The sequence below is a fragment of the Equus przewalskii genome, chromosome 29 (assembly GCF_037783145.1).
Source record: "Equus przewalskii isolate Varuska chromosome 29, EquPr2, whole genome shotgun sequence".
In the NCBI taxonomy this organism is placed as follows: Eukaryota; Metazoa; Chordata; class Mammalia; order Perissodactyla; family Equidae; genus Equus; species Equus przewalskii.
This window is the reverse complement of record NC_091859.1, coordinates 29,311,115-29,333,820: the sequence shown is the minus strand read 5'-3', so window position 1 is coordinate 29,333,820 and position 22,706 is coordinate 29,311,115. Positions and strand designations below refer to the sequence as shown.

General features: G+C 41.3%; 1 long non-coding RNA gene across 1 annotated transcript in view; it reads right to left on the bottom strand.

The window, feature by feature from the left end:
• LOC139080388 (uncharacterized) overlaps positions 1–22,101 on the bottom strand; it is a 47,936-nt gene extending 25,835 nt beyond the window's left edge. The window contains exons 1-2 of the long non-coding RNA XR_011534874.1: positions 19,039–22,101; positions 16,790–17,121 (exon numbers count right to left, since the gene is read on the bottom strand). This is a non-coding gene — a long non-coding RNA (uncharacterized lncRNA). The remainder of the gene's footprint in view (positions 1–16,789; positions 17,122–19,038) is intronic.
• Positions 22,102–22,706: the final 605 nt, after the last annotated feature.

The window sequence follows — 22,706 nt, the reverse complement described above, 5'->3', positions numbered from 1 at the left end:
AATATTTGAAGAAGAAATAACACTAATTTTAGAAAATCTCTTACAAATAAAAGCAAAAAAGAAAACATTTCCCAACTTATCTTATGATGCCAGCATAAACTTGAAAACAAAACCTGACAAGGACATTATAAGAGTTGAAAATTACAGGTCAATCTCTTTCATAAATATTGATGGAAGAATTACAACCAAATAGTACCTAACCATATATGAAAAGAATACTATATGACAGCCAAGTTGGGTTTATTCCAGCAACACAAGATTGGTTTTACATTCAAAATAATCAATCAATATAATTCACCATGTTAGTATAATATAGAAGAAAAATCATAGGACCAGTTCAATAAATGAATAAAAAGCATTTATAAAGCTAACATCCATTTGTGATTTTAATAAGTCTTAGCAAACCAGACCTGGAATAAACTTTTTAAATCCTATATATATATATGTGTATATATATATATATATATACACATATATATATATTCTTAAAGCTACAGAAAACGTACTTAACAGTGGAATATTAAAACTTTCCACTTGAAATCAGGAATGAGATGAGTGTCTGCTGTCAGCATTTTAGTCAACATTGTACTGGAAGTTATAGCCTGTGTGATAAGGAAAGAAAAAATAAATAAAAAGTATAGGAATTGAAAAGGAAGAAAAAAGATTACCCTTATTGACAGATAACATAACTGTGTACACAGAAAAGCCAAAAGATTCTCCAGACAAATAATTAAATTACTAATGGAAACTAGAAAGGGTTAGCAGATATAACAATATATTTTAAAAATAATATTTTGATACACTATCAATAAACAATTACAATTTTTTTTTTTTTTTTGCCTGAGGAAGATGGTTGCTGAGCTAACATCTGTGCCAAACTTCCTCCATTTTGTATGTGGGATGCTGCCACAGCACAGCTTGATGAGCAATGTGCACGTCCATGCCTGGGCTCCGAACCCACAAACCCCAGGCCGCCAAAGCGGAGCATGCAAACTCAACCACTACGCTACCAGGCTGGCCCCACAAATGAAAATTTTAAGGCTACCTATACAATATCAAAAAAATCAACTACTTAAAATTAAAACAAAATATGTATAAGACTTTTACACTAAAAACTGCAAAGTATTACTGGGAGAAATTTTAAAAGGACTAAATAAATAGAAGCATCCACTATATTTTGATGGAGAAGAAGACTTGATCATTTAAAGGTGTCTAACTGATCTGTAGATTCAATGAAATTCTCAACAGAGGTGTCTGTGTGTGTGTGTGTGTGTGTGTGTGTGTGTGTGTGTGAAAATTGATCTGTTGTTCTAATATTTATATGAAAAAGCGAAGGACCAAGAATACTCAAGGTAATCTTGAGGAACAAGAAGAAAACAGAGGATTTTACACCACTAGCTATCAAGACCTAAATCTACAGTAATTAAGATAGTCTGGTATTGGTGAAAGGATAGACAAATAGACCTACAGAATTGAACAGAGATTTCAAAAACAAAGATGAAAATGCATGGAGTGAGGAAAGGATGGTCTTTCAATAAATGGGGCTTGATCAATTGGCTATCCACATGGAAAAAGTTAAAGCATCTTGACTCTACCTCACACTGCACACAAGAATCAATTCCAGGTGTATTATAGATCTAAATAGGAAAGATAAAACAATAAAACTTTCGGAAGTTAACATAGGAGAATATTCTTATGATCATAAGCAGAACCATATGGGAAAAAATGACTAATTGTACCACAATAATATCAAGAATGTCTGTTTATCAAAGACACCATTAACAGAATGAAAAGACAAGCCACAGGGTGGAAGAAGATATTTGTGATATGTATATCTTACAAAGGACTTAAATCCAGAATATACAAAAACAGAAAAAATGTCTACAAATCTCTAAGAAAAAATGTAGACATTCCAACAGAAAAATGATTCGAATAGGCACTGCCTTAAAAAGAATTTTCAAATGGCCAATAAACATTTGAAAAGGTAATCATCTTCATGGGAAATGCAAGTTAATGCTACAATGAGACACAGAGCACTGAGATCTTGGTTTCTAAAAATTATTATCTAATAAAAGGAATCAGGGCTCCATAGAGAAATGGATGATTCTTAGACTGAGGCAGAGAAAGTAAGAATATAAACCAGGAGTATCTTATAGTACCAGAAAGTAAGAAAGTGCTTAAGAAAACAAAAAGATGGGGGTGGGGGCACATTAAAGGAACATGGGAGCCACAGTGGCCAAAGTTGGAAAAATTTGAGAAACAAATAAATAATGTACTATTGGATTATAACCCAAAGTATAAAATTAATATATGTGAGTATAGTATGGATAGTATACAATCATCCATACTGATATGAATGAATGAATGAATGAGGGAAATGAGACAAATCTTCCTTGCAGAAGAATTCCAAACAATATGTGTAGAATACTCCATCCTCCGTAAGGTGATACTTAATTCTCCCTTCCCCCGCCTGAGGATGGGCTACACTTAGTGGTTCCCTTCCAAACTCTCGAATAGGGAAAGGGGAAATAGTGACTTTACAGTGGCGAAACTGGCAAACCCCACCTTACCCAAGTGATGAAGGTTAACATCATCAGTGATGTCACGTGGACGGTATGTAGTCCTTAACTGCGGTGTAATGAGAAGAGCACTTCACCTCTGTGGTATTCTTTCCAAAAACCTTCAGCCCCATCCTAACAATGACATCAGACAGACCCAGACTGGGGGATATGTCACAGGATACCCAGCCAGTATTTCTCAAGACCATCAAGGTCATAAAAACAAAGAAAGACAGGGAAACTGTCACAAACCAGAGGAGGCTTGGGAGACATGACAATTAAATGCAATGTGGTTCCCTGGAATGGCTCCTGGACCACAAAGAGGACAATAATGGAAAAACCGATGAAAGTCACATAAAGTCTGAAGTTTACTTAATAGTAATGTACCAATTAGTCATGTACCAGCTAGCCAGCCCTGGTGGTCTAGTAGTTAAGATTCAGCGCTCTCACCACCCGGCCCGGGTTCATTTCCTGGTCAGAGAACCATACCACCCGTCTTTTGGTTGTCATACTGTGGCGGCTGTGTGATGCTGAAAGCTACGCCACCGGGATTTCAAATACCAACAGGGTCACCCATGGTGGATAGGTTTCAGCAGTGCTTCCAGACTAAGATAGACTAGGAAGAAGGGCCTGGCCGGCCACTTCCCCGACAAAACTCTTTGGCAGTATCTACAAAACCTGAGTATATGTACAACTTAGGGCCCAGCAATTTTCCTCCTAGATAGATACTCAAAAGAAATGCATGCATATGTTCATGACAAGCCCTGTACAAAAATGTTTATGGCAGCACCATTCATAATAGCCAGACACTGGAAACAGTGTAAATACCCTCCAGTAGTAAAATGGATAGATCAATTGGGGCATTCACTTCCAAAGCACCATTTGAGCAATCTGAGGATGGTGCACAGCTGTCCAGGTGTGGTCTTATTTTGCTAGGACTTGGGCTTACATCTGTTTTTGGCTGCCATTTATTGAGTGCTTACTGTGTACCAATACACAGCTCACAGAATATCATACAACAATGAGACTGACCAAGTCATTGCTACACCGAAGATCATGGATGGATTTTACAACCAAGGCCAAACAAAAGGAGTCAAGTCCAAAACAAACAACGAAAAAACATTCTGCTTGATTTATAAAACCGGCGAAAGTAATCAATGCTGACAGAAGTCGGCGCAGCGGTCACGTTTGAGGCGAGAGTGTGTAATGATTGGGCTAGGCATGAGGAAAGATTTGGGGGTGCTGGGTTTCTGGTCCAGTTGCTGGCTACCCTGAGTGTTCACTCTGTAAAAATATATCCCACTCCACTCTTAGATCTGTGCTCCTTTCTCTGTGTACATTACACTTCAATAAAAACTTTTCTTAAAGCTAAAAAAATGATACATAATACTTCAAACCTGTTTAATTTTAACCTAAAGCATATAAATGCACGTTCATTCACCACTCTTTTGATGTGGAGCCAAGGCTTTTCTTTGAGAACGGGTCTGCTGACTGGAGCTTCTTGTCATCTTTCTTACACAAACCACACCCATAATGCATCATCTACAATTTCCAGCGTCAGTTTCTTTGAAGTAGAGAGGGACCTTAAAGACCCTTGTAAAGATTCTGAGTACAGAATCTTGCTAGAATTTTATGATTTTCTCAATCCTTTCATTGTCTCAACCACACCCAATTCCATAGCCATTTTTTCTGTCAACATTTCTCTTGAGGAAGTCTTTTCAAAGCTTTCAACTCAACATTCATAGAAACATTTCTCTTTATTTGCACACATTTTATTTTATTGGTTAATATTTCATTAAGTAATTAACAACTAAGACTGGCATAAATAGATGTGGAACTAAACACAAATGATCCTTGATGGACATACAATTCCTCTGATGGGAGCAGACCCACATGGGTGTCCTGGAGAGCAGCCCAGACTTGCAGGCACTTCCCATGATGTGGGCGCACGTTCAGCACTGCGTTTTGCAGAGGAAATGAAGAGCTTGACTTAATCCCCTGTGTTTGTCAAGTGGAGAGCTCTCCCATTGTTACGTATGCCCCCAAACTCCCAGCTGCTACCATTGGTCATTTTTTGATCATCTCTCACCTGGTCCCCTATGGAGGTCCCTTAATAATTTTCCATACAGGTATCTTTCTATTTTCCTAAAATATAAAGTACGCACGTATTTCCTGCTTAAAACTCTTTAAATGTAGAGTCCCTCAGGTTTGGTGAGTGCTCAGTGAATATGTGTTGAATGAGCAAATGACTAAATATTTGGGTGCATGAGTTTTCAGTTCCTCCAGGGCAAAGTTCCAGCTCTTTGGTCTGTCCTACAAGGCCCTACCTGGTCAGATCCTTGTTGCCTGCCCAGCCATCTCATCTTACATCTCCTTCGTGCATCCTGCACTGCAGCCCCACTGAGCGTCTCCGGGTCTCCGGCCTCATGCCATCACACACACTGGTCCTCGGCTGGAAGTGCTCTTTTCCCATTGCCTTCCACGGAGGCACCTGGGTACGACTCCACCATCCCCTCCTCCTCAAAGCTGTCCCTGACGCACCCCAGCAGAGTTCATCAGTAGCTCTGATCTCCTGCCTTACAAATCCTGTTATTATCATTCCTTGTCTTATGCCTGTCTCCCCCACAGACAATGCAGCAGGGAGGCTTGAGGGCTGGGATTCAGCCCCCTTATTTGGCTTCACAGTCCCAATGTCTACTCAGCCTTGGCATAGAGCTGATGCTCAACACAAATGTGAAGGCGGGAGTCAGCTGGCCTAAGTTCAGATCCTGGCTCTGCCTCTTGATAGCTGTGGAGCCTTGAGCAGATTCCTTCTCTAAGACTGTTTCCTGTCAAATAGCAGCAGTGATACCTACCTTTCAATGTTTCTGCGAAGATTGAATGAGATCTCCTATGTAAAGAGCATGGCACACAAAAAGCACGCAATAAGCAGAATCTAAAGCCACATGGCAGTGTTCATTCTCAAGGTCTGGACAACTGTCCATAGATGTCCACCCAGATCAAATGCAAGTCTGGATGTGGTGAGAAATCCAGTATCTACACAAGGTAGACCCTCGATAAATATTTCTTGAATGAATGAATGATGCTCTTCTGTCCCCCACCCCCTTCCTTTGTCCTGCTCTCCTCTTTGCCCTTACCGCCATTCTCCACATTCAGGCCCCAGCTCTGTGGGTAATTTGAAATTAAAATCCCCAAGTTATTTTTCATAAGCAAGAACAATCACTCTTGGGTCTGCTGGCACAGCATCCTGACAGGGGGCTGGCAAAAGCCAGTTCACAGTGAGCCCTGCCAGGGGGCTGTGCACATGCTTCTAAGAATAACTCAGTGTCCAAGAATGCCGCCTGTTCTATCGCAAGCTGGGGCCGGCCGGCAGCTGGTTTGCATTAACATCGAGAGTGATGGTATTCCACTTTACTACACTGAGGCCAGCGCACCTCCTTCCCTTCTTCTGTTCCTGCTCTGGGCTGCTATTGAGCAAGCAGAGTCTTCACTTACCAGTCTTGAAAGCACCAGGAAGGGGTCTGGTTAGAGGTAAATTGCAGAGTAGATGAAGTCTGTCTTTTGGATCCTTTCATCTCACATCTGGGTCCTACATCACACTTCCATTTGGGTATCGCTCTGTGTCCCCCTGTGATCTCAGTAGTCCAAGGCCACAGGAACATCCCATCTAAAGCTGCCCTCATGAGAGCAGGTTATGCCTGGGTTCATGCATGACTTTCTCTCCTTCATTCATTCATTCATTCATTTCCACACCAGATTACTGAATACTAAAACTACAAAGGAGCTAGAGATCACATAGGCAGGCAGCTTGGTCTGTAGTGGTTCTTAGGGTGGAGGGAGCAGCACACTCTCCTAGGGACATTTGGAAATGTCTGGGAGCACTTATTTTTGGGTGGTGTCACATAGAGAAGGGGCACTACTGGAACTTAGTGGGCAGGAACTAAGGGTAAAAAATACGCTGCAACGTATGGAACATTCTCACATGATGAAGAATCGCCCAGCCAAAAAACATCCACAGTCCCCCTCTTGAGAAACACTGCTGGAGTGGAGTATGTCATCCTATACCCATCCTTTCCCCTCCTGCTCCATAGCTTATTGATTATGAGCACAGGCTTCCTCATTCTTGGCCTCTATACATCTTGTCTTCAGACATGTGAAATAGATTGGTTTTATGGTGGAGAGAAAAAGACCATGGGCCACAGAGTCAAAAAGACTAGGACAAATGTTATGTTTCTGCCACTCCAGCTGTGGAAACTTGAGCAGAGTTAATAATTCTCAGAACCCAAGACTCCTTATCTGTGTAATTGTGCTCACAATATCTATCTGATAAAATGATCATGAGCATGGCCGCCATATTGCATAATTCCTGGAATTGAGTAACATGCCCCAGTGGTGAGAATTAAAGAAGAGAACTTACATAGAGTACTGAATGTATAGGAGACATTGAATACTCTGTAGATATTATGTGTGAAGTGCCTTGTACTATGTCTGACCCATAACAGCAGCTCTACAAATATCAAACCCATTCCTTCCCTCCATCCTCCCATAGATGTCATGTGACTTACTGAAGGTCACCTATGATTCATTGAATAAGGGCTCACAGGAAAAGACATGGTCAAAAAAAGAGACTTGGTCAGTAGTCTCATAGAATTTACAAATTAGAGTGTCTGATAAGATCTTTATGTATATATGTGTTTGTATATGTGAGAGTGAGATAGGTATAAAAATTTATTAAACTATAAAGATTTGCTGTCTACCTCTTCTGCACTCTACCTTTCACTATCCCAGAAGAAATGATCTTCTGATCATTTGGTCCATTACCAGGTCCTTGTCATGCCAACAGAGAAAGTAGACAGAAGGATGGTAGAAGCCAAATTGCTATAAGTAAAACAGGATGAGGCAGAAGCATGGAGGAAGGAAAAAGGAGACATCATAGAAACTGAGAAAGAATGAGGGAGAGAAAATGAGAAGCAGCTTCCTGGAGGAGTGGGACCTTGGGGCAAGAGATTCTTGTACAGGTGGCTTTGGGATTATCAAGTTGCTGGGGTGCTTCACTGTACAGAGACTGTAATCAGGGTAGCCCCATTATGAGCTGCTGAGATGTAGTTATGATTGGCTAGAACTCCCAAAAGATTCTTCCTAAAGATTTACACAGAGTGGTGTAGTCACTAGGTCCAGGTTCTTGCTTCCCTTCACTAATGCTTTCAGCTTCACACCACATCAACCCAGATATAAAACCCAGCTCTTTCTTCAATTCCCTCCAAAATCTGCTCACTCAAAGCTCTTGAGAGAGCGGCAGACTTCCCTCAAGGTGTGAAGGAAGCAAAGAAAAGGGATTACATCAATGCAGCACAACCAACACCATGAGGAGCATCAGACACTCCTCCTTTTAAAATGCCTTGGCCACTCACCACAGGAGGCTGCTCTTCACTGCTCAGTGGGCCCACCTTGACTGACCTCACTCATTCCTCCTTCTCTTCCCTCTTCCTTCCTATCACCTCTCTTCTCTTCTCCTCCCCTACCTCTCAGAAGCAGAAAACAAATTCCTCTCTTTTTCTCAGGGAAAGCACCTGAGCCATCTCTCTATGTGCCTGTGAGCCCACCAAAGCCCAGGACTTTCGGGCTTGCCTACCCCCTTAAAGGACAAATCAAGATGCTTTTAGTCAAATCTGCCCCATCCCTGAGAGGATGAAGTTAGATCGTAAATGTTTTACCTCATTTTTCCCATCTACAACTTATATAATAAATCCAAATTGGTGAGAGAAACAAAGCGTTATGGAAATCCAGTGGGCTGGTCTGGGAGGGTTTCCTGGACAAGGTTGACATTAAGTAGACCCTTGAAGGATAAATGGAATTTGAAGAGGACTGGAGAGGAAATCCAGTGGTATCACCACATAAATAAACATGTGGAGGCTGAATTGGCACAGAACATACAAGGGAGAGTGAAGAACTTGTTCAAGCTGCAGCCAACAATGCATTGGCTAGCAGTGAAGAACAAAAATATGAGAGTGGAGGTGGAATCTGAGTGGAAGACTCTGAAGGTATCAGGTCAAGAATCTGAGCAAGATCTGATCTCTTCTTTGGGATAAGCTAATTCATTTTTAGGACTTTTTTTCTTAACCAAAACCATATCAACGATCGTTTTAGATATACAAAAGTAAAGCAAGAACATCTTGGAAAAAGACAGAAATCCAGTAGATTAAATACATCTCATTTAGACAAACGAGCTGAATAGCCCATTTGGTTAGGCTCAGAGCCCCCCAGAGCTAGGTTTCTTTGTTATTGCTTTTTGAGGTCAAAAAGTTTCTTTACTATATGGATTTGTCTACCATAGAGCTGAACCTTTTTTTATTCTTTCAGAGTTGGGTGTGTTTTCCTTCAAACAATTGTTTACAGAAGGATCAGGATTCAATGGACAAATGCTTGGAAGGAACTGGAAAATGTGCCTCCTGTCCCTCTCAGAGAGGATAAGTGACAGGGAAAAGGAGTTGGATTGCATTTGGTACAGGTCAACAAACACAGATCTGACACGAGGATCATCAAAACAGCTCCATTGTTCTCACAGCCTGACTTCACAATGCTTACCTTAATAAATGCGAACTTACAGAATAAATCCATCCTGAGAAAACACTGCTCTAGTCATTCACTTCAATATGTGAAGTCTCCTCATAAAAATTACATTTGATAAAAGGATTCCTATAGTCTACAACTATAATTTTTCCCTACCCAGCATCCCTTCCCTCTGATTCTGGAAATGGCACTCCAGTTTTCCCTCGTAGGCTAGCCCCCTCCCTCTCTCTCTCAGGCACTTGGTTTGGCTGGAATCCTGCCCTGTCACCATGATACAAGGGGTAACAGTAGTATTACCAGTCAGGGCAGGCCATTCGCTGGCCGTGGTGATTGGTGGCCTGCCCTCACTACCCAGTCTGAAGTAGAAACCCAATCCCTTTTAATTCACTCTCCCTATTTTGATTTTCTGCACAGCTCTTACATTATCTGATGTCTTTTCTTATTGTTTACTCATTTTTCTGAGGAGGGTGTGTGTGTGCCTGTGTGTGTGTGTGTGCACACATGCACAAATATCTCCCACTTCTGGAATGAATTCAGGGATCTTGTATGTCTTTTTTTTTTTTTTAGTGAGGAAGTTTGTCCCTGAGCTAACATCTGTGCCAAGCTTCCTCTATTTTGTATGTGTGATGCCTCCACAGCATGGCTTGATGAGCAGTGTGTAGGTCTGTGCCCAGGATCTGAACCCACAAAACCCCGGCCGCCAAAACAGAGCACGCGAACTTAACCATTATGCCACTGGGCCTGCCCCTGTGGGTCTTGTATGTCTTTTTAATGCTATATCCCCAGTAACCTAAAATGCTGCTGGAACCTGGAAAGCAATCAATGCATCTTGGTTGAATGGATTAACAAACAATAAATCAACAACATGGTTCAGTAGTGGAAATATAACATAAGTGGGTCCCATAAGAGCTAATCCTGGAAATGTTACAGTCATGATCAAGGAATAGTCGTTAAATTGTGAGGCTGTAAACCTAGAGCTGCCAGAGGCCACCTCGAGAGTAAAGCCCCTCACCCTAAGAATGAAATCAAAACCAAGGAAGATAGAGACAGAGATAAAGAGAAATCGCTTCTTGATAAAATCATGTGAGCACCTGGATCTAGCTATGCCTGAACTCAGTAACTCTGGACTTTTTAGTATTGGATGTGCATCATTAGGACTCAGCTATCAGGCTACAGGTGTGCTTGCTTACCTCTGCAACACAGCCAGGATCAGCTGTACAGAGCAATACAGGGGATGTATTCTCCCTCTAGGAAGGAAGGTGTCTGCATCACACTTTTCCTAGACACTTATCCCAAAATGAGGAAAAACATTAGCAGGAAACATTAGCACACACATTGATTCCTGGGGGGCTGAGGGAACAGCTCAAACCTCATGGAACAAATACAGATAAAACAGACGCCATGGCCCTGCGCCCACAGTTCCTTCCACTTCCCTTCACAGGAAAACTGCTTGAAGGGGGAAACCAGACATCACCGTTCCGAAAGGGTGTATGGTACTTCTTCAGCATTTCTCTCTCGGGGCCCAGCATGGGATAGGAAGAAAGAGCACTGATCACATCGCCGAAGGATCTGGGTCCTAGTTCCTGCTCTGTCTCACTCTCTGGTTTGAGGCCACACAATTTTCCCCTTGTTCAAGCAACACTTACTGTGCACAGTCCTTGCTCCAGCTTCTGTGAGGGCTGCATTCCTATGATTCTTCTTGTTGAAGACAAGTAACCAAAATTCAGATGAACTAGTTCAAGCCAAAGGCGGAACAAGAACATTTATGGACTCTGGGGATCTTAGGAAAACCTTCAGGAAAATCCAAGTTGTATGAAGTGTAACACTGGATTAGCGAGGGAATGCCCCAGGCATTCCCTAAAAATCTGGAGAGCTTCAGGGACTGAGGGTTCTCTAGTTATGGCTTTAAAAATCGAGAGATGGACAGCTCTTCATATGACAACATCTCATTTCCACACACCTCATTCTCATTCGCCTCCTTCTTCTGTGACTTGGGATGCATGGTCTCTACAGGCTAGACCAGGAAAGAAGAGTAAAGAGGGCTGTTTGAACATAATGTGGCCCAGGAGATATGGGAAATCATATCTACCCACTATCGGAAATCAGTTTGGAATATGATGTTGGAGTCAGATTGTTAAGAAAGTTTGCATTCACTCTATTGAAAAATGGGTTATTATTTAAGACAGACCATATTCATTTATTGTACCATATTTATTAAGCTCATAGTATACACAAGGCCCTATACTAAATAATAATATAAGGCATAGCTCTTGATCTCAAGAGAATTGCCATCTAATATGGCAGTTGAAAGATCAATCTAGAAACGTCTAGAACAGCATTGTCCGAGAGAAATATAATGTGAGCCACAATGTAACTTTAAATGTTCTAGTAACCACATTACGAAAATAAAAAGAAATAAGGATTTTGTTCTGACAATATATTTTATTTAACCCAATATATTCAAATTATTTCAACATGTAATCAATAAAAGAAAATTATTAATGATATTTTACATTCTTTTTTTTCTTACCAAGTCTTCAAAACCCAATATGTATTTTATACCTCAGTTTGAAGCAGCGCCCTCTCAAGTGTTCAACAGACACATGTGGTTAATGGCTATCATATTGGACAACACAAACCTCAAAGATGTTAACAGGAACGTCATTACAGTTCTTACACTTCCACGGAGGGGAAGTAAAGAGAGCATTTGTCCTTTTTGTCCATTGCAACTCTTTTCCTTGACTGGTACCCTGATATTCCCCTCCAGAGCCAACTGTCCCCAACTTAGCTCATATGTATTTTGATAGAGCTGATGCCATGCCAGATCCAGAAGTGACTACTCAGGTCATTGTATGGCTCTGGACATAGTGATTTCTTCAGAGAAGGACATATGACCCAATCAGAGTCATTGAAATATAACAATTCTTTTGTTTGGATTTCTGAAAAAGAAACATAACCTCTTATCTGTAGCACTTAAATCTGGGAGGATGTGAGCCTGTGGTGCTAAGGGCCACCATGAAGAGCCTGAGAAGGAAGCCACCATGTTAAAGGCAGGGAGAGACAAAGATAAATTCAGTTCTCATGGCATCAATCAAGCTGCTAAAGAATCCTGAACTTTACAGTTACATGGATCAATAAACTCTTTACTAAAGCCAGTTTGAGTTTGGAGAGTTTCTAAAAAGAGTCCTGATATAATAGGGAACTTCTGCTCCACTCCCCGGGAGAAGATAGTATAGACTCGTTTCATCTAGTTTCTCTCTCCACCCTTGTATCCTGTACCTGAGAAGAGAAGTAACTTAACTGGTGATGTCAGCAAATCCTGACATCCATTGGGCTACCTGTATCAGGAGACAGCATCACTACACTGAAATAGCAATGGGCTTATCTCTCAATCTCACTGGTCTCTTGCTCTCTTGGATCACACACCCAGCCAAGAATCTGCTCTCTCTGTCGCAGCTTCTCTTCCTACAACTGAGTGGCTGAGTCAGGTCTGCCCTGGGGGACAGCCTCTGATTCCTGCGTCCACATTGGTGCCTGATTAACACCAGAAACATATTTGTAATTGTGGTGTATTGACTGAGTTTCTAAAAGATGATCAGACATTAGTGGGAAACAACGCATTTCTATAAAAAGAAGATGAAATGAATGTCTTATCAGAAAAACTCTCTCTGTTTCTCTGCGTCATGCCCCTATGGGAAATTCTCAACCAGTTTAATTAAATTTCTCAATCCCTAAACTTCACCACTTATTCATCAAACATTAAGAGATATACACAGGGCGTGGTAACAGTCATTGGAAGCACTAAGACAAACATGTCACTAAACTCAAGGAGACAATGTCTAGTTTTTATGAAAACGTTTTAAAAATGAAATAATGTAATAAGAGAGAGAGAACAAGGAGGAAACATTGAGAAATGACACTTTAAAAAAGTCAGGGATAGCAGCTACACTAAATTTAAGTGGACAATAGAGTCCGATAAAAAGACAGAGACTGGCAGACTGAATGGGGGAAAAATTATCTAATTAAATGCTGTCTAAAAAAGACATACTTTACATTCAAAGATATGAGTATATTGAAGTAAAATGATGGAAAAGGAATACCATGCAAAGAGTATCCAAAAGAGAGCTGGGGTATTTATACTAATACCAGACAAAATAGACTCAAAGACAAAAATTCTTACTAGAGACAAAGAGGAACATTTGATAATGATTAAAGGGACAATCCATCAGGAAGATATAAATTATAAACATATATTTACCTAATAAGAGAGCCCCAAAATAGATGAAACAAAAACAGAGTTGAAGGGAGAAGTAGACCACTCAACAGTAACAATTGGAGATTTCAATTTCCCCTTCTTTCTATAATGAATAAGATATTCATTTTTGATGGATCCATTTCAATAATGAGCAGATTAGCAACAAATAAATAGAAGATTGAAAAACACTAAAAAACAAGTATTTGATTCTCTAGACCTAGCAGACATCTATTGAACACTCTAGCCAACAGCAAAATACATATTCTTCTCAAGTGCACATGAAACATTCTCCAGGATAAACAATATGTTAGGCCATAAAACAAGCCTCAATAAATTTAAAAGGAGTGAAATTATATCAAGTATAGGAGTATATGAAGAGGAAAGATCTTAAATCCATAACCAAACTTTCTACCTAAGAAACTGAAAAAGGAAGAGCAAATTAAAGACAAAACAAGTAGAAGGAAGGAAACAATAAAGATTAGGGTGGAAATTAACGAAATAGAGAATAGAAAACTATAATAGAGAAAAACAGTGAAACCAAAAGTTGTTTCTCTGAAAAGATCAACAAAAATGACAGACTTCTAGACTCATCAAGACACAGAGAGGAAATCAAATTACTAAAATCAGGAATGAAAGATGGGACGTCATTACCCATTTTACAGAAATAAAAGGATTCTAAGATAATAGTATGAACACTTGTTTGCAACAGATTAAATAACGTAAACTAAATTTAAAAATTCCTAAAAAGACATAGTTACAGAAACTGACTCAAGAAGAAAGAGAGAATCTGAATATACCTATAACGACAAATTAAATTAATAATCAAAAAGTTCCACAGTAAAAAGTCCAGGCCCAGAAAGCATCACAAGTGAATTCTAACAAACATGTGAAGAATTAATATCAATCCTTCAAAAACTCTTTCCAAAAATAGAAGAGGAGGAAATACATCTCAACTCATTTTAGGAGGCCAGTATTACCCTGATAACCAAACTAGCCGAAGGTGTCACAAGAAAAGATAACTACAGACCAATTCACCTTGTGAATAAAGACATAAATATTCTCAAAAAATGCTAGTAAATTGAATCCAGCAACATATAAAAAGGATTATGTATCATGATCACGAGGAATTTATCTCAGGAATTCAAGATTAGTTAAATATATGAAATCAGCACATGAAAATCAATTAATGTAAAACACAATATTAATAGAATAAAAGAAAAAAATACATGATCATCTTAATAGACGCAGAAAAAAGCATTTGACAAAATCCAAGACCCTTTCATGATAAAAACACTCAACAAACTAGAAATAGAAAGGAACTTCCTCAACCTGATAAAGGGCAAAGAATTTAAAGAGGGATTTCTTTAAAGAAGATATACAAATGGCCAGTAAGCATGTGAAAAGATGCTCAAAATCATTAGTCATCAGGGAAATCCAAATCAAAACCACAGTGAGATACCACTTCACACCCACGAGGATGGATATAATAAAAAAGACAGACAATTACAAATATTGGCAAAGATGCGGAGAAATTGGAACTCTCATATATTGCTGGTGGGAATATAAGATAGCAGCCACTTTGGAAAACAGTTTGGCAGTTCCTCAAAAAGTTAAACACTGAGTTATCATCTGACCTAGCAATTCCATTCCTAAGTATACGTACAAAAGAATTGAAAACATGTCCACACGAAAACTTGTACATGAATGTTCATTGAAAAATTATCCATAATAGCCAAAAAGTGGAAACAACCCATGTGTTCATCAACTGATGAACAAATAATCAAAATGTAGTGCAGTGTATCCATACAATGGAATATTATTCAGCCATAAAAAGGAATGAAGTACTGGTACATGCTACTGCATGGGTAAAGCTTGAAAACATTATGGTAAGTGAAACAGGCCAGTCACAAAAGACCACATATTGTGTGATTCCATTTTTATGAAATGTCCACGATAGGCAAATGGAAAGAGACAGAAAATAAACTAGTGGTTGCTTGGACAGGCAAGAGGAGTAGGAGGGTATGGAGAGTGAGCGCTAATGGGTACAGTGTTTCTATTCAGGCTGATGAAATGTTCTGGAATTAGAGAGCAACGATGGGTATAAAACTTTGTGAATATACTAAAAATCACTGAAATGTATACTTTAAAAGGGTGAACTTTACGGTATGTGAATTATATCTCAATCAAAGCGCCATTAAAAAAAGACTTTAAGGGCCCCAGGAAGACTTCCCAAAAAACGTACCCCAAAATTGACCTTAGAAGGGAAAAAAAGTTTATGATAATCAACCAAGGCACATTTAGTAAGGAATTTTCAATGGAAGTTTACAAAACACTAAAGCTAAATACAATAGAAATCACTAAAATTAGAATATACACGCTCTAGAAGCTTACAGTCTAACTGAGGACACACTGACAGGAAATAAGAAAATATAGATTCCTTAGCATTTGCTAATTTCCTACTATATTAGGCTTTTTGATAACCTATATATTATATTTTCATTTATATCTCAAAACATCCTAGTTTTGAAAACTAAGACTATGAAACTCAGAAAGGTTGGTTGAATTTCCAAAGACAATTCAGCTACTGGATAAAACACCTGGGCTTGAATCAAAGTCGCCTTCAATACCTAACCACACGATCCGCGTCAGGTCTGATAAGTCTTGGGTGACGAACGAACTTCATGATTCTCTTATCTGACCTGCTCTAGCCATCCTTTTTCCAGGACATCTGGTAGATCACAGCAGAGCCCCAACTGCACCAGTGGACCAGTGGGCTATAAAAACAGCCCAACACATTCCAGAACATAGCATACAAAACTCTTTCTTCCTGCCACATGGATATACTTGCCCCACCCTGTACGAATGACTTATTTCTTCTTACGTACAATTGTTTGCTCTCGGAGAGCTACAACCTTTGTGTTTCCAGCAGAGACGTCATGCTCTTGGATTCTGATCCCATTTCAGTTGCAAGTTAAGGGAGCCTGGTTGGTGTTCGGTACACTAAACAGTAACCAAAATAAATATCCTGGAAGCCAGAAGCCCCATGTTGTCTCCCACTAGGGAGGTTGCGAGGTTTCCGTTGTCAGTGTATGGTTCCCTTTCAAGACAAGGCTAGCTATGTATGTGCTAAGTAGGAATGTTACATGATCCACCCCACCCCCCATTGGTGCTAAAAGGAAAATATGGGTCGAATATAAGAGAGAAAAATGGCGCCAGAAAGAAAGAAGAGCCAAACTAAATTTGGCATTTCACCTTTCATTTCCCCCCAAATGCTGTCTACCCACAGCCCCAACTCAGTGTCAGATGTTTCAAATGTTTTCATTGTTCCTTCCCCCAGCCCAGCTCCAAATCCCAGAAAGAAAGGGGGGAAAATCAATGCCATACAGATGTGTTTATCCCCTCTTGCCTGGATAAAAGACTTCTTTCAAGTACTGTGCATATCTTCCAGGCTGAATCTCTGCACGCTTAGGAATGCCACATGGCGGTCCGGTCAGGGCTGCTCTTGTGCTGTCCTTTTCATGTCAAATCCAAGCTTTTGTTCTCTGATGTTAAGGTTGACAGATGTGTTCGCAGGCAGCCAGCACGCTGAAAACACATGGCAGACCGAAGCCCCTGGTCTCCTTGGCCAAAATATGGCCAATGACATTGGCAAAAACCTCCACAATTTCCCAACAGGCTCCAGGATCTCACTGGCACGGAGACGGGGTGAGATGAGGATGATGCAGGGCTGGGACCATGCTTGGGAAAGAGAAAGGGAGGAGAAACAGCAGTGGGTCCTCACTTCATCCCAGGACCTGAGGGTACTACCGTTAGATCTGGTATGCTCGGTGGGCTGGGTTTTGATATTAAGTTGTATCAGAGGCTTGCAAAACCTTGTATTACTCGACTCTCTGTTTCCTGATGTGCACACACAGGTAAACAGCTCTCTCCCTTTCCCTCTTTCCTTCCTTCCATCCTTTCTGCTTTCTCTCCTTCCCTTCCTTTTTCCCTCCCTCCCTTCTTCTCTCCATTTTTCCTTCCTTCCTTCTTTCTTTTTTTCTATCTATCTGTTTTTCTGTATTTCTTTTCTATCCTCTCTCAAACTCTCTTTTTCCTTTCCTCCCTCTTACTTTCCTTTCTCATGCTCACTTTCCCATCTTTATCTCTGCTTTTCTTCCCCATGTCTATCTCTCTATGCTCCACCCACATACATCTCTCTCTCTCTCTCTCTCTCTCTCTCTCTCTCTCTCTCGCTCTCAATCTCTCACATGCACACGCGCAGGTGCACACACACACACACACACACACACCCCTCTCTCTCACACATGTCCTTCTCAAGTCTCAGAGACTGAACCATACTGAAGCCTCCTCATTTCTACCCTTTATTAATTGTGGATCCAGGTCGTCTTGCTATGGCTTTTCCCAGAGTTCTAGGCTGCTGTTTCAGGTTATAGGAAATACTCTTGCTGCCTGCTGAAGTTTGGGCCACTGTCTTAGCAGCAAGTCATTTTATATTTATAGAACGGAATTTTTACATGTGTCTGATTTTTCCCAGAAGTTCTTGTCCTTTGCTCTCGGCATTGTGCAATCTCATTTCTCCTTCTTGCCCCAGCGATGGGCAACCTGATTCCTCTGCTCTGCTCCAAGGGCAGACAAGGGTTTCCTCGACATAAGGGACCCAGTCAGACAGAGGCACTGTGTCACAGCTGGCCCTGATTCTCTCCCCACTTCATCCTCACCCCCTCTGTCTGCACTCTTGCCAATTTGTCTGAGTCTGGAATTTGCCAGCTGCTACCCCTTGTGACCAGAATTTTTCAAGAAATTTTGTTAAGAACCTCAGAGAAATGTAATCTACATCTGTGATGCTATGGAGAGAGCACGGGTTGAGGGGGCAATGCACCTGTATTTGAACTTTACAGGAAAGTAGGTGTGTTACCTTAGTCTCCCCCAAGGGGTATTCTCCCTTTATTCCTCCGCAATAGAACCCCCCAAATATTGGCTGGGTACACAGCCACCAGAATAAATACTACACCCCCCAACCTCCCTTGCAGTGGATATGGACATATGACAAAGTTTAATCCATGGGATGTAAGTGAATATGACTTGTGTGGTCCTTATGTATGTAAATCCCTATGTATGTAAACCCTTCTGTGTCTATAATATGGCTTGTATAACTTGTATGTATACAAGTTATATGTATGTATACAAGTTATACAAGCATACATACACAATTTGTATGTATGCTTAAGTGGAATGTTTGTGCCCTTTTTTCTTTTCCTCTTTCCCGGACACTGGATTAAAGTTGTGACAGCTGGAGCTGGAGCAGCCATCTTACACCTTATCATCTTATCATGACTAGAAGGTAATTTAGAGACTATCTAGACCAACAGCATCCCCTTAAAATCAAGAAATTTGGGTCTTAGAGAAGCAGCATCCTTACCAAGGATCTCCCAGCTGTCTATGCCAGGTGTCCCATCAAACTCAAGGCCCTGACCCTTGTGCTGCACCAACCTGCTGCTTCCATGTTGGGAGGAGGCTACAAAAACTATCAGTTCATCCTGTGAGCCTAGGTTCAAGTCTGGGCCACGCTACATCTAAGCCATGTGACAAGACACAGTTTCTTTAACCTCCTTGTATCTTACTTTCCTTATGTGCACCTGGAGATGGTAATAGTACCTGTTATGACGAGCCAAGAAGACGCAGGTGAAGCAGTCAGCTTCCACTGTCGTCTTATCATCCAAGCACAAGCCTTCTACCTCTCAAGGACATGTCCTAGACCGGGGAGACCGAGGCATCAAGGAAGAGGAATAAAATCAAATCAGCACAGAGAACACAAGCACTTTCCCCGTTCTCGGGCTGACAGTGATAAATAGAACCTGGAGATCATAGCGTAGCTCCAAGAAAGAATTCTAAACAAGGAGACAGGGAGCACAGAGCACTGGAGTCTCCCACCTCCAGGCTCGCTTGCTTATCTGCTAACGCATCATTTAACATGTGCCTTCACACATCACCCAGAAGGGTAATAATCGGGTTGCAGCCTTCTCTCCTAAGTGAGAAATTCCTCATTCCACAAGTGTTAGGATTTCCAGGGATTAGTGTGAAAGGCAGTTAAGCATCTAAATCCCTCGGAATGGAGAGATGGGAAAGTCCCACTCATGCCCCCACCCAGACCCCCTTTCCCTTCTCATATGGCCGCACACTCCCCTTGCCCTGAGTCTTCTGCAGCATCTGGTTGCCCGGAAGGGAGCATTGTATGAAGCAAGAGATGGTAGAAGGCAACCAAGAATCCCACAGCAGTTTGAATGGGTGGCTGTGTATGTCTTACACAAGCTTGAGAACAAATCCTAAACACTCAGCCTTTTATAGATTTCCGACCGCTTGCAAGGCACACATAAGCTGGCCAGGGGCTCCTGTTCTAGAAAGAGAGTTAGAATCAGCCCCCTTGCCTTCTGTCTGTAACGTCCACTGCCACCTTCACAGAGTGGAGGAAGGGGAACTCAAGGCAGTGAGGCAGCGGGGTTGCTGCAGGCTGCAAGGCCCTGGGTCCCCACCCGGCTCCCCCACCACTGGGAAGCTGGCCTGGAGGTCACCTACAGGATTTCTGGTCTACCAAACTACCAGCAGGCTTTTCCCTGACACAAGTTGAGTTGTTTAACCAAGTTTTCCCTTTCAAAATGGCTGCTAGAAAATTATGGGCCCAATTTGCCCCAGAAGTAGGAGGGGGTCATCATGCTGGTCTTTTCAGCATTTTTGCTGGCTCCACTTTAGTCTTATTTCTTGTTTGTTTTGTACCTAATATTTTTTTCAAAGATTGGCACCAAAGCTAACATCTGTTGCCAATCTTTTTTTTTTTCCTTCTCCTTTTTCTTCTTCTTCCCAAAGCCCCTGGGTACATAGTTGTATATTTTAGTTGAAGGTCCTTCTGGTTGTGCCGTGTGGGATGCCACCTCAACATGGCCCGATGAGTGGTGCTAGGTCCACGCCTAGCATCCAAACAGGCGAAACCCTGGGCCGCTGAAGCGGAGCATGCAAACTTAACCAATCGGCCACAAGGCCGGCCCCTAATTTTTAAATTGATGCTGTTTTATCTGATTTAAATTGACTCGTAAACCTGTAAATTCATTCTGAATCAAAGCGAAATAAGTAAATACAGCAATCTCTCCTTATCTGTGAGGGATACATTCTAAGACCCCCAGTGGCTGCCTGAAACTGGGGATAGTACTGACCCCTATATACACTATGTTTTTTCCTAGACATACATACCTACAATAAAGTTTAATTTATAAATTAGGTGTGGGGCCGGCCCTGTGGCGTAGCAGTTAAGTGCGCACTTTCTGCTTCTCAGTGGCCCAGGGTTAGCCCGTTTGGATCCCGGGTGCAGACATGGCACCGCTTGGCACACCATGCTGCGGTAGGCGTCCCACATATAAACTAGAGGAAGGTGGGCACGGATGTTAGCTCAGGGCCAGGCTTCCTCAGCAAAAAGAGGAGGACTGGCAGTAGTTAGCTCAGGGCTAATCTTCCTCAAAAAGAGATAAAAAATAAAAATAAATAAAAATTTAAAAACATATAAATTAGGTGCAATAAAGGATTAACAACAGTAACTAGTAATAAAATAGTACAATTATAACAATACACTGTAAAAAAAATTACCATTGATCTTAGCATCTTCAGCATAAGATTTTTTTTCTTTCAAGTCGAGGACTCTCATCTTTTCACTTAAAGAAAGCATTTTACAGCTTCTCGTTGATATATCTGAATTGCCAGCATCACTGCTCTTGTGCTTTGGGGCCATTATTAAGGAAAATAAGGGTTACTTGAACACAAGCACTGAGAGACCATGACAGTCAATCTGGTAACAAGACGGCTACTAAGTGACTAACGGGTGGGTAGTGTATATGGTAAGGATCGGCTGGACAGAGGGACAATTCACATCCTGGGCGGAATGGAACAGGACAGTGAGAGGTGTCATCACATCACTCAGAATGGCAGGCAATTTAAAACTTATGAATTGTTTATTTCTGGAATTTTCCATTTAATATTTTCAGATCATGGCTGACTGCAGGTAACTGAAACCACAGAAAGCAAAACTGCAGCTAAGGGGGGACTGCTGCAGGACAAAACAGTGCCCGCAGGATTGTTTTAGAATCATGAGTAATGTACGTGAACTTTCCAGTATTTTCACTGAGTAGATGCTAAATTACTGGTCGTTACTATTATTCCTGTGACTTCTCACACACGTTATTGGGTTTCTTCTGTACACTCACACTGAGGTCACTAAGACCAGACTGAATATGAAGGAACAGAGACTCAAAGATGTTCAACATGGAAGCTCATCCCCTGGCACATTGTCCCCAGCTGGCGGCTGTCCAATAATTTTTCAGGTAATTTTTGGACACGATTGACTGTAGTTAAAGGCATAGCTAGTAACAACAAATGATTGTTGTTGAGAGTACGATGGTTTTTTTTTTTAGTGATACAGTGTGAAAGCAAGACCATGAAATCCCTAGCAAAAGTAGACAAAAGTTGAAGTTTGTTATCCTACTAATCAGTGATGCGGCTGTACCACCACCCAACCCCAATCATTACGTCACCACCACCACCACCGCCACCATCACTTTCACTATTACCATCATCAACACCACCACTACCACCACCATCATCACCATCATCACCACTGTCACCACCACTACCATTATCATCATCACCACCACTGTCACCATCGCCACCATCATTACCACCACAGCCTCCACCACCGCTCTGGGCTGTCCCCCACCTACACTTACACCCATGATATTAAAGCTTAGCTATGCCTGTAAATACAGTCAAAATAAAACAAGGACATAACTAAAATAAATAAAACAGAGGGAGAGCCAGGCACTCTTTTAGCATAACACAAGCATATATATAAATGATATAACACCTGGCAAATGCTCTAACTGTAAGTCTAAAGGCGGAAGAAATAGGTTAAAGAGAAGAGTGTGCCAAAGAAAAAGATAGCTTCATCTTCTAGTCACCATGAGAAGGGAAGCCACCTGGGCAGGTGAGATAAAGAGATCTACACCCAGGGGAAGCTGGAGGCTGAGTTAAAAAGAGACGCAGAGCCACTTCTGAATCCTCCAACGCCACGTGCACCCTGTGAATGCTGGAAGATGGGACTGGAACATAAAATAAAGGACTCTTTTATGCCTTATACTAGACTCTTTGAGTGTGCTTGGCTGACTGACAGTAAGGGAATTTAATAACGAACTCTGCCAGATCTAGCTTCCATCAGTAGGGGTGTAGAATTAGGGTTATATTGGGGGTCTGCCTAGGGGAAAGAGTTCTTTTGATCTTGCAAGTGG